Raw genomic sequence first — 11,189 nt, 5'->3', positions numbered from 1 at the left:
CAGCCTCTCCCTATAGCTCAAATCCTCCAACCCTGGCAACATCCTTGTAAATCTTTTCTGAACCCTTTCAAGTTTCACAACATCTTTCCAATAGGCAGGAAATCAGAATTGCACGCAATATTCCAACAGTGGCCTAACCAATGACCTGTACAGCCGCAACATGACCTCCCAACTCCTGTACTCAATACTCTGACCAATAAAGGAAAGCATACCAAACGCCTTCTTCACTATCCTATCTACCTGTGACTCCACTTTCAAGGAGCTATGAACCTGCACTCCAAGGTCTCTTTATTCAGCAACACTCCCTAGGACCTTACCATTAAGTGTATAAGTCCTGCTAAGATTTGCTTTCCCAAAATGCAGCACCTCGCATTTATCTGAATTAAACTCCATCTGCTGCTTCTCAGCCCATTGGCCCATCTGGTCCAGATCCTGTTGTAATCTGAGGTAACCCTCTTTGTTGTCCACTACACCTCCAATTTTGGTGTCATCTGCAAACTTACTAACTGTACCTCTTATGCTCGCATCCAAATCATTTATGTAAATGACAAAAAGTAGAGGACCCAGATTTATGTTGAATGCGTACCATCTAAGTTATGGCTACAGATTTGACTTTCTGCTCTTTCTACTATTTATTCAAAGGCAAGCGCATACTCTGAATATAGGAAAAGGAGTAGGCCATTCAGCCCCTTGAACCTGTTCCGCCATTCATTGAGATCATGGCTGACCATTGGCCTAACTCCATGTACCTGCCTTGGTCCATATTCCTTTAAAACATCTGCTTAATAAAAAGTTGTCTATCTCAGATTTAAAACTAACAACAGATCTCCAGTGGCATTTGTGGAAGAGAGTTCCAAACATCTGCTACCCTTTGTGTGTAGAAGCTTTTCCTAACATCTTTCCTGAGCAGTCTGACCCTAATCCTCAGACCATGCCCCCTTGATCCAGAATCCCCAACAAGCAGAAATAATTCACTTTTATCCAATCTGTCTTTTCATGTTACTTTCTTGAAGACTTCAATCAGATCATCCTTAACCTTCTAAATTCAAGAGAAAACAGGCCTCATTAGTATAATTTCTCCTCATAACAATTCCTGAAGTCCAGGTATTATTTTTACAAACCTACCTTGTACTCCCTCAAAGGCCAATATATCCTTCCTAAATTGTGGTACTGATTCATTTACATTAATATTATTGCAACAGTAAATACAGTCAAATAGTGCCAGTTCCAAGTTCTTTGCGCAAAAGAGGTTAAGTGATCTATTGTTTAATGTCATTGCAAATCCTCTATTAATTCAAATGAAAATGAAGAGGCTGAATTTTAGGGGGAAAAAGGCTTAAAGTAGATAAACCTCCAGGACCAGATGAAATGTATCCCGGTTTGTTGAGTGAAGCAAGGGTGGGAGTAGGAGGGTGCCTGCAATACTTTTAAATTCCTCTCTGGCCACAGGGCTGCAGGACAGCCAATATGGTACTGTTATTCAAGAAGGAAGGAGAGGAGAAACCAGGAAATTATAGGCCAGTCAGTCTAACCTTAGCAGCAGGGAAACTATTGGAAGCAATTCTGAGGGACAGAGTTAATCTGCACTTAGACAGGTGGGGATTAGTCAAGAACAGTCAACATGGTTTTATTAACGAGAGGTCATGTCTGACTAATTTGATTAAATTTTGCAGAGGTAAATGAGTGTGTAGATGAGGACAATGCATTTGATGTAATCTACTTGGGACTACAGCAAGGCTTTTGATATAGTTCTGCATGGGAGACTGACTATGAAGCTAAGAGATCATGGGACCCAAGGAAATTCAGCTAACTGAATCCAGAATTGGCTGAGTGGCAGGAAGCAAAGGGTAATGATCAAAGAGTGTTTTGATGATTAGAAGTCTGTATCTCGTCGGTTTCCATAGGGATCAGTTTAGGGGCCCTTTCTTTTGTGGTGTATGTATATAATTTAAACTTGAATATAGGAAGGTTGATCATGAGTTTCCCACTGCCTCAAGGAAGCAACCAACTTAATCAAAGACCCATCCCACCCAGTTATACTCATTTCCACCCTCTTCTGTTGCTCAGAAGATATAAAAGGTTGAATACATATAAGAATAGATTCAAGAACAGCTGCTATCAGACTTTTGAATGGACCTCTCAAGTGTGAATGTTGATCTCTCTCTCTGCACCTTCTCTGTACTGTAACACTATTCGATACTCTGTTCTGTTACCCTGAATGCATTTCGTATGGTACGATCTGCTGTAGAGCAAGCAAAACAACACTTCATGGTTTCTCAGTAAATGTGACAACAATAAATCAAATCAAATCAAGAATAGGTGAAGTGGTAAGTATTGGGGAGGAAAGCCTCAAATTACAGGAGAATAGAAACGGATTGATCAGATGGGCTGATCAGTGGCAAATGGAATTCAATCCAGATAAGATGGGGCACTTGTGCGGGAAAAAACAAGACAATGGAATACATGATGAATGGTTGAACTCTGGGAAGCACTGAGAATTGGAGTGACCTTGGTGTGCATGTCCATTGGTCCCTTAAAGTGGTGAGGCAGGCAAATAAAGTGGCATATGGGATGCTAGCCTTTATTTGCTGAGGCAGAGAGTTTAACAGCAGGGAAATTATGCTGAAACTCTTAAACAAAAGGTTAAGCCACAGCTAAATCATTGAGTTCTGGAGACCACATTATATGAAAGTTATGGAGAGGATGCAGAGGAGATTTACCAAGAGGTTGCCTGAATTGCAGAATTTTAGGTATGAAGAGGGATTGGATAGACGAGGGGTTCCTTCCTTAGAGTAGAGGTGATTGAAGGGGGACATGATTAAGATGTTTAAAATTCTATGGAGCAGACTGGAAGAAACATTTCCCTTTGGTGGAGCGATCAATGACCAATGGGTTAAGAGTTAAGGTAAGGGGCTTGAGGTTTATGGGGTATATGAAGAAATACATTTTCATCCAGAGGTTGGTGGGAATGTAGAACTCACTGCCTGCAAGAATGGTCAGCACAGAAACTCTTAACATTTGAGAATTATTTAGATGTTCACTTGCAGTTTCAAGGCATACAAGGTAGTGGTCCAAGTATGGTACTGGAAATGGGATTAGAATACTTGAATAGCTGACTTTGATCAACACAGATTCAATAGCCAAAGGACCTTTTCTCTGTGCTGTAGACCTCTATGAATTTATAATCTCTCTCCTCTCAGCCTTCTCCAATTTATCTTCATAACTGAAGTTCCTCATTACTGAAACTGTTGTTATAAATCTCATCTGTATCCTCTCAAATGCCTTCACATCCTTTCCAAAAATGTGGCACCCAGAACTGGATGTATTATGACCAGGTAAGGAGAGTTGAATTCATTTTCTCCATTTAACCTCCTAATATGGTTGCAAATATTTATATCCTTTCGGCATGAAGCTACACCTTTTTCTAATTTAGGATTGAGAAGGCAGAGTCATACTGCGCAGAAACAGACCCATTGGTTCACCCAGTCTATCCCGACCATAATCTATTGTAAACTATTCTCACCTGCCTGCATGTGGCCCATATCCCTCTAAATTTTTTCTATTCACGTACTTAGCCAAATGTCTTTTAAATGTAACTACCTACATCCACCATTTCCTTTGGAAGTTCATTCCACATATGAGTAAAAAAGTTGCCCATCATCCTTTTTAAACCTTGCTCCTGCAGAAATTACTTCATTCAGAGGTTGTTGAATCTGTGAAATTCTCTGTACCAGAGGGTTGTGGACATTCCATTCATGAATGTATTCAAGATCAAGGTTAATTGATTTTGTACACATTAAGAACATCGGGGAATATAACGATTGTTATAAAATTTGACCTTTTTTGTTGTATATTTAATTATGGACTGATATGAGAAAAGGACTCTTTCAAAACCAAGGTTTGCTGAAGGACTATTGTGTGATTTGAAAACAAGTAACCTAATACTCATTGGAAGCAAGGTTTATACAGCTGCTGTTTCAAGCAGTAGTCGGAGAATGTGCAGATGAGCTGGAACCATGCATGTGCAAAACAGAGATTCAATCAGCAACAAGCAGTTGATTTGTCTGTGAATTAATGACCAGTTATTGATGACAAAGGCCTTCTGACTGCCAACAACGTTATGATTGGTTCTCAGTTAACTGAACAGCTTTGAACTGTGAACAAAATAGTGTGAAGTCACAAGATCTGAACAAGCTCAGGAGCTTTCTCTATTCTCTGCAGTGAATGAAAAAAGTTTATTTTCCCTTAAGCAGTTGCTGGTAACTGCAACATTTTAATATATCTGAGGCATTTACAAGTGTGAAGCATTATCCTGTGCCTCCTGCAAATGAAAAAAAAATCTGGAGAAGGAAGACTGAGAAGCAGTGATCTGATCAGCATAAGAACCATTTCAGATTCTGCGAACATGAAACCCTGAACTGCTCTCCTAGTTTGTTCCTTCTACCAGTAACATCTATATTTCTTTCCTGTCTGTGTGCAAGTATGTAAGGAGGAGATTATATGGAGATGAATGTTTTAATTTGAAGTACAAACACTTTTCTATTATAAATGGAAGCATTCAGCAGTCTCCTTTCATTAAAAAGATATGAAGGTAATGCTTTTATTTGTTCTTTGATAATATCTGGGTATCGTGAACAAAGCCCGCATTTGTTGTTCATCTCCACTTGCCTTTAATTTAAATGCCCTCTTGGCCATTTTTTTCAGGCACTTGGGAGTCAATCACACCGCTGTGTGCTTGGAATTACATGTAGGTCAGACAAAGATGGCAGATTTCCCTCCCTAAAGAATATCAGTGAACCAAATAGGTTTTTATAATAATGATACTGAGACTGGCTTTATATTCCATTGTTGTTAATTGAATTTTAGAGAAGATTTGACTGCATGTCTCGAAGAACATTATCCTGGGTCTCTGAATTATTAACCCAGTGGCATTACCACTGTCTAACTAACTTGCTTATCCCACTTATGCATATGCAAACATTAGACCCAGTAGACAGAGGTTTAACAGACTAATACTCTATTGCAGCATCCATATATCCACTGCCGGCATTCAAATAAATCCTCCCTTCCCATAAAGTTTCATTCCATTGCCATGAAGTATAACATGCAGTTGATTGAGGTACAAGGGAGAAGCAGATCAAAAGGTTTTGTAATGCATTTTCATGCTTTTACAAGTTTGAAACTGTCAGGACGAATTAGCAGAGCTATCATAATTATATGAAATAAGCTCAGTGAAGCAGTTACATCATAAATCACTGCATTTTGCCCAGCGGCAGAGTCAGATTAATTAGGTTCAAAAAGTAACAATGGACCAGATAATAGATATGATTCAGAAGTTGTGGCATGAAGTGTAGAATAGGCACATGATGGTCAGAACAGTGACAATCGTGGTCCATATATGTACGAATGATGCTCAACTCTGCCCAACAACTCCATGTCTTGATCTAAAAACACTTATGCTGCTCCCTCTCCATTTGTCTGAGACCCTGAACAGGAAAAGAAATAATCTCCAGTTAAATGTCAGCAGAAGAGCCACCTTCACTTCAAGCCGTGCAAAATGGGACAGCTGCTTAGTTCTCTCTTCAACACACATGTTGCTTCCTACCTCGCATTACACACTATCTCTTATACTAAACTATCATTTGGCTTCTTCTAGTGTGTACTGAAACTCATATCTACGCTTTGCCAATTTTAGGACTTGGTTCATTCAACACTTTCATCCTCACCTTATTTGCCCCACAATTGGCAACTTTGTTTTGAATTTGGAAATCATCCTGTTGAGGGCTCTGGCTAAACTTCAGTCCTTTCAAGATTGCTTTTGAATCTGCTTCTTCAATCAAACGTTCATACCCCCCTCCCTTGGCTCAATAGCTGCCTTTTCATTATATCTCTTGTGAAATGCCTTGGAGCATTTTTCTACATTAAAGGTATATAAATGCACGTTACTGTTTCTGCTACTCTTGGTCTCTAATAAATACTACATATTCTAAATGTACACTTTGAATCATGTTCATCATTTTCATTCTTTTTAGGGCAAAGGGACTTGCTGTGTCCATTAAATAGGCCCCATGCTCCCTTCACTACGTTCCATTGAAACTTGCTCACTTGATGTTCAGAATCACTGAAATCATCTTATGTCCCTCATTTAAAATGTCAGGCACTTCTTTGGGTGCTGTGTCATCGTTATTTTACCAAGTATTAAAATACAAATTTGGGAGTGTTTTTCACAGCCTCGGGATATCCCAGAGTGCATTGCCACCAATGAGGTACATTCCAAATGCAGTCACTGCTGTAACAAATTTGCATACAAGAAAGCTCCTCAAGCAACATGCTAGTAAGCAGTTAATCTTTATTTTATAAAGGTGTTGGCCAAGGTGATGATTTGGAAGTAGTACGGTAAGAAACTGCCTTAGTTCCTTTATAACATCTGTGGAATCAGGATTGTTTATTTTAGGAAAATTACATTTCAAGAGTTGCACAATTGTAAAGGGATCAAATGTATTTTCGTAAAGAAGAAATGCTGGTTTATGTAACTTGCTGATCCTTGATCCAGAAAGATCAAAATGCTGCAATATTCTAGATATGATCTCACCAACATCCTGCACAGTTGTAGAAAAACTGTCCTCATTTGTACATCATGCAACAATCCAGGGAAGGCAGTGAAGTAGTGCTAATGTCACTGGACTAGTAATCCAGAACTCCAGATCAATACTCTGGAACATGGGCTTGAACCCCACAATGACTGATGGTACAATCTAAATTCCATAAAACAAAATTCTGGAGTAAAGAGCTAGTCAAATGATGACCATCATTGATCATTCTTAAAAACCCAACTGGCTCACTAATAACATTTCCTTCCTTTAGGGATACAAATCTATTGTCCTTCTCTGACCTATATGTCACTGCAGAGCCACATCTTTGAGGCTGACTCCTATTTGCCATTGACCAGTGGGTCAAAGTGGGGACACCAGTGACCAGCGGATCAAAGTGGGGACACCAGTGACCAGCGGATCAAAGTGGGGACACCAGTGACCAGCAGCCAAAGCTGGGACACTAGTGACCAGCGGTGACACCAGTAACCAGTGGCCAAAATGGGGATGCCAGTGACCAGTGGCTCGAAGTGGGCACACCAGTGACCAAAGCGAGGACACCAGTGACCCAAAGTGGGGATACCAGTGACCAGCAGGCCAAAGTAAGGACAAGAGTGACCAGCAGGCCAAAGTGGGGTCACCAGTGACTCAAAGCAACAACACCATTGATACATATTGGAAGTAGTTGAGGCTCCAGCATGGATTCCTTTGGTACCATCAGTTTGCTTATATTAATTTATTTTCCTGATGCAACTCCTGATCAAAAAGGCAGTAGTTCTGAAATACAGCAGGTCTCCAAACTTGTCCTGAAGTGTGACCCTTGCTTAGCTTAGTCTTGAGTGGTATTGGAGGACATGAACTTCTCACACAGCAATTGAAGATAATACCAAACTGACGTGCTTCCACTTGGTGCCCGAGTGTTTTCCGTACGATCTGTTAGTCTGTCAGAACAGGTATCTTTCAACCTGAGGAATGTTTTCATTAATAATTTCAAATGATATAATTTATGCATTTTATTGATTGCAAACACAATGCACATGCAATAGATTTAAAATGTGTGCCTGATTTGTGCTACGCAAGTACGAGGCAATGACCATCTTCCCTTGATGTTCGAAGGCACTCCCTCATCAACAGCTTAGGGATTACAACTGGATGGAAACTCGAATAGGCCAGCCATATACTTGTTGTGGTTACATGAGCAGATCAGAGGCTGGGTTATCTGTGGTGAGTAACTCACCTCCTGATTCCCCCAAAATATTTCCAACATCCAGAAGTCACAAGTCAGAAGTATGAAGGAATGCTCACCACTTGCTTAGATTAGTGTAGCTCCAACAGCATTCAAGACGCTCAACAAAACAATAAAGTAGCCCACTTGATTAGCACTGCATCGATCATCTTAAACATTTAGACTCTCCAATATTGGCATACAGTAGCAACAGTCTGCAGCATCTGCAAGAAGTGGTAACTTGCCATCACTGTGCTAAAGCCAAATATGTAATCACATGTGTTTATGTGTGCCACGGGAGGCAACAGCCAAGTAATATTATTGCTGGTCTGTTAACCCAGAGACCTAGATAATGTTCTGGGGAACCCAGGCTCAAATCCTGCCATGGCAGATGATGGAATTAAGAGTCAAATGATGACCAATCCATTGCCGATTTTGGGAAAAACCCATCTGTTCAGAAGGAAATCCGGCCTACATATGACTCCAGATCCACAATAATGTGGTTGGCTCTTAACTGCCCTCTGGGCAATTAGGGATGGGCAATAAATGCTGTCTAGCCTTGTCTTGTGAATGAATAAAGAGAAAAAGAAGTCATGGTAACATGAGATTAGAACACACAGTGACCTAAAGATCATGAAGCAGGAATTCTTTATTCCATTGGCATTGGATCATAAAGAGAAATTATGGCTAAACAAAATGTATTTACAAGGAATGAAGCTTGTGGTTTATATTAGATTGAGGAATCCTTTGTCAGACCCTTCTTCCCATAAACCTTCTATCACCGAAGGAAAGGGTCTGTTTGGCTGCCTGCGCTGCTTTCCCTCAACATTATCACGTGAAGCTTGAGATCCTGTGGCCTCTCTCACTGACACCACACGGTCTCAAAAGTTCTGTTACACATCTCCATCGTTGAAACTTCCTGTCCCAGCAATTACACATAGCATAGTGACCATTTAGAGTCAGAGATGTACGATATTTGTATCATCGATAGACATAAGTGAGGTGACAGAAGACTGGAGGTTGGCAAACATGGGGCAACTGTTTAAGAAGGGCGATAAAGACAAGCCAGGGAACTATAGACCAGTGAGCCTGAACTCAGTGGTGGACAAGTTGTTGGAGGGAATCCTGAGGGACAAGATGTACATGTATTTGGAAAGGCAAGGGCTGATTAGGGATAGTCAACATGGCTTTGTGCATGGGAAATCATGTCTCACAAACTTGATTGAGTTTTTTGAAGAAGTAACAAAGAAGATTGATGAGGACAGAGCAGTAGATGTGATCTATATGGACTTCAGTAAGGCGTTCGACAAGGTTCCCCATGGGAGACTGATTAGCAAAGTTAGATCTCATGGAATACAGGGAGAATTAGCCATTTGGATACAGAACTGGCTCAAAGGTAGAAGACAGAGGGTGGTGGTGGAGGTTTGTTTTTCAGACTGGAGGCCTGTGACCAGTGGAGTGCCACAAGGAAGCAGTTGTGTGATTAGTAGGTTGACAGGGTTGTTAAGAAGGCATACAGTGTTTTAGCTTTTATTAATAGAGGGATTGAGTTCCGAAACCATGAGGTTATGCTACAGCTGTACAAAACTCTGGTGCGGCCGCACTTGGAGTATTGTATACGGTTCTGGTCACCGCATTATAAGAAGGATGTGGAAGCTTTGGAAAGGGTGCAGAGGAGCTTTACTAGGATGTTACCTGGTATGGAGGGAAAGTCTTACGAGGAAAGTCTGAGAGACTTGAGGCTGTTTTCGTTAGAGAGAAGAAGGTTGAGAGGTGACTTAATAGAGACCTATAAGATAATCAGAGGATTAGATAAGGTGAACAGGGAGAGCTTTTTTCCAAGTATGGTGACGGCGAGCACGAGGGGGCATAGCTTTAAAGTGAGGGGTGATAGATAGATATAGGACAGATGTCAGAGGTAGTTTCTTTACTCAGTAGTAAGGGTATGGAATGCTTTGCCTGCAACGGTAGTAAGATTCGCCAACTTTAAGTACATTTAAGTCTTCATTGGACAAGCATATGGACGTACATGGAATAGTGTAGGTTAGATGGGCTTCAGATTGGTGAGACAGGTCAGCGCAACATCGAGGGCCGAAGGGCCTCTACTGTGCTGTAATGTTCTATGTGTGGCCTGATGGCTAAAATGTTTGAGTCCACATTAATGTCTGCATGCTGTTTCTGTATCACCAATTTGGTGATACAGAAACGGTTGTGGTGATACCCAGCATTGGTAGTCTGAAGGGATCCAGGCTCTGGGTCAGATCATCCTTGGTCCATCAGTACTCAAACAACCATATCATTGGCAGCACTCATTGCTTCAGCTTCTGCTTGGCAGAGATCCTCCCTGTACCATCTACCAGGGCCTCCTTACGTTGGATGATCCCTGGATTCACATGCCACTTCAGAATCGACATTCCTATTCGGGTCCATTCCATTCAAGCCTTCATATACAGAAAGTCACCTGAGGTTGGAATCAAACTCTGATCCCTGGTGTTGTGAGGCAGCAGTGCTGACCACTGAGCTACTGTGCTGTCTATTAGTTCAACAACATAAGCGTGATTAACCTGCATTGAGCCACCTAACAATTCTATGCAGTTCAGGGTCCCACACATCTTGTATCTCATTCCAATCTCTGATATTCCAACTCTGGAAGAATATCCTTGTGCCGATTAGAAGATCAGCCCTGTCGGCCTTGTAATAAATCATGTTTTCCTTGCTCGGTGTCTCTTGCTATCTGTCCTCTTGGACACCATTTGAAATGCATGGGTTAACCTCGTGATGCTCAGGAATCCACTTATTGACCTGGCCATTCCCATCAAAAAGCATGGTGAGACACAGGAGATGTTCCATAGGGAGATCTGTTTCTCATTCAAGTGTGGAGAATAGACTGTGGATAAGTGTGAGATGCCATTATAAGCATAAACCAGTTCCAGAAGGTAACCAGGCCACTGCTGTTCATTCAATTGTACACTTCAATAGTTTGCAGTAGATGAAGGGGGTAGTTCAGTACTTATCAATGCCATAGATAAGACAAAACCTCTAGGAAATTTCTGTCAAACTTGCATCCCTGATAACTAAATCCATCATGGCACACTCAAATGGACAAGCCAAATTATAATCTAACACTTCCGCTGTAGTTGAGACATTTTGGTCAGGAGTGGAAGTGGCCTGTGCAAACCAGGGAGAGACATCCAGGAGTATGAAAAGATGCTCAATTCCATTACTACTAGGGTGAGGGATCATGAAATCCATAGCAAGAGTCTTTGGATGTGTCATGGGACCACAGATTTCATCTGGAATCAAACTGTATGGGTTCAACAACCCATTGTTATGAGTCTCTGTTAACTCCAAGCTTTCCTTGTAACTTTTCATAA

Source organism: Chiloscyllium plagiosum, unplaced genomic scaffold (genome assembly GCF_037043375.1).
Source record: "Chiloscyllium plagiosum isolate Xiang-an unplaced genomic scaffold, Cpla_swu_hap1 HiC_scaffold_18, whole genome shotgun sequence".
Taxonomy (NCBI): Eukaryota; Metazoa; Chordata; class Chondrichthyes; order Orectolobiformes; family Hemiscylliidae; genus Chiloscyllium; species Chiloscyllium plagiosum.
Note: the sequence above shows the minus strand (reverse complement) of the source record.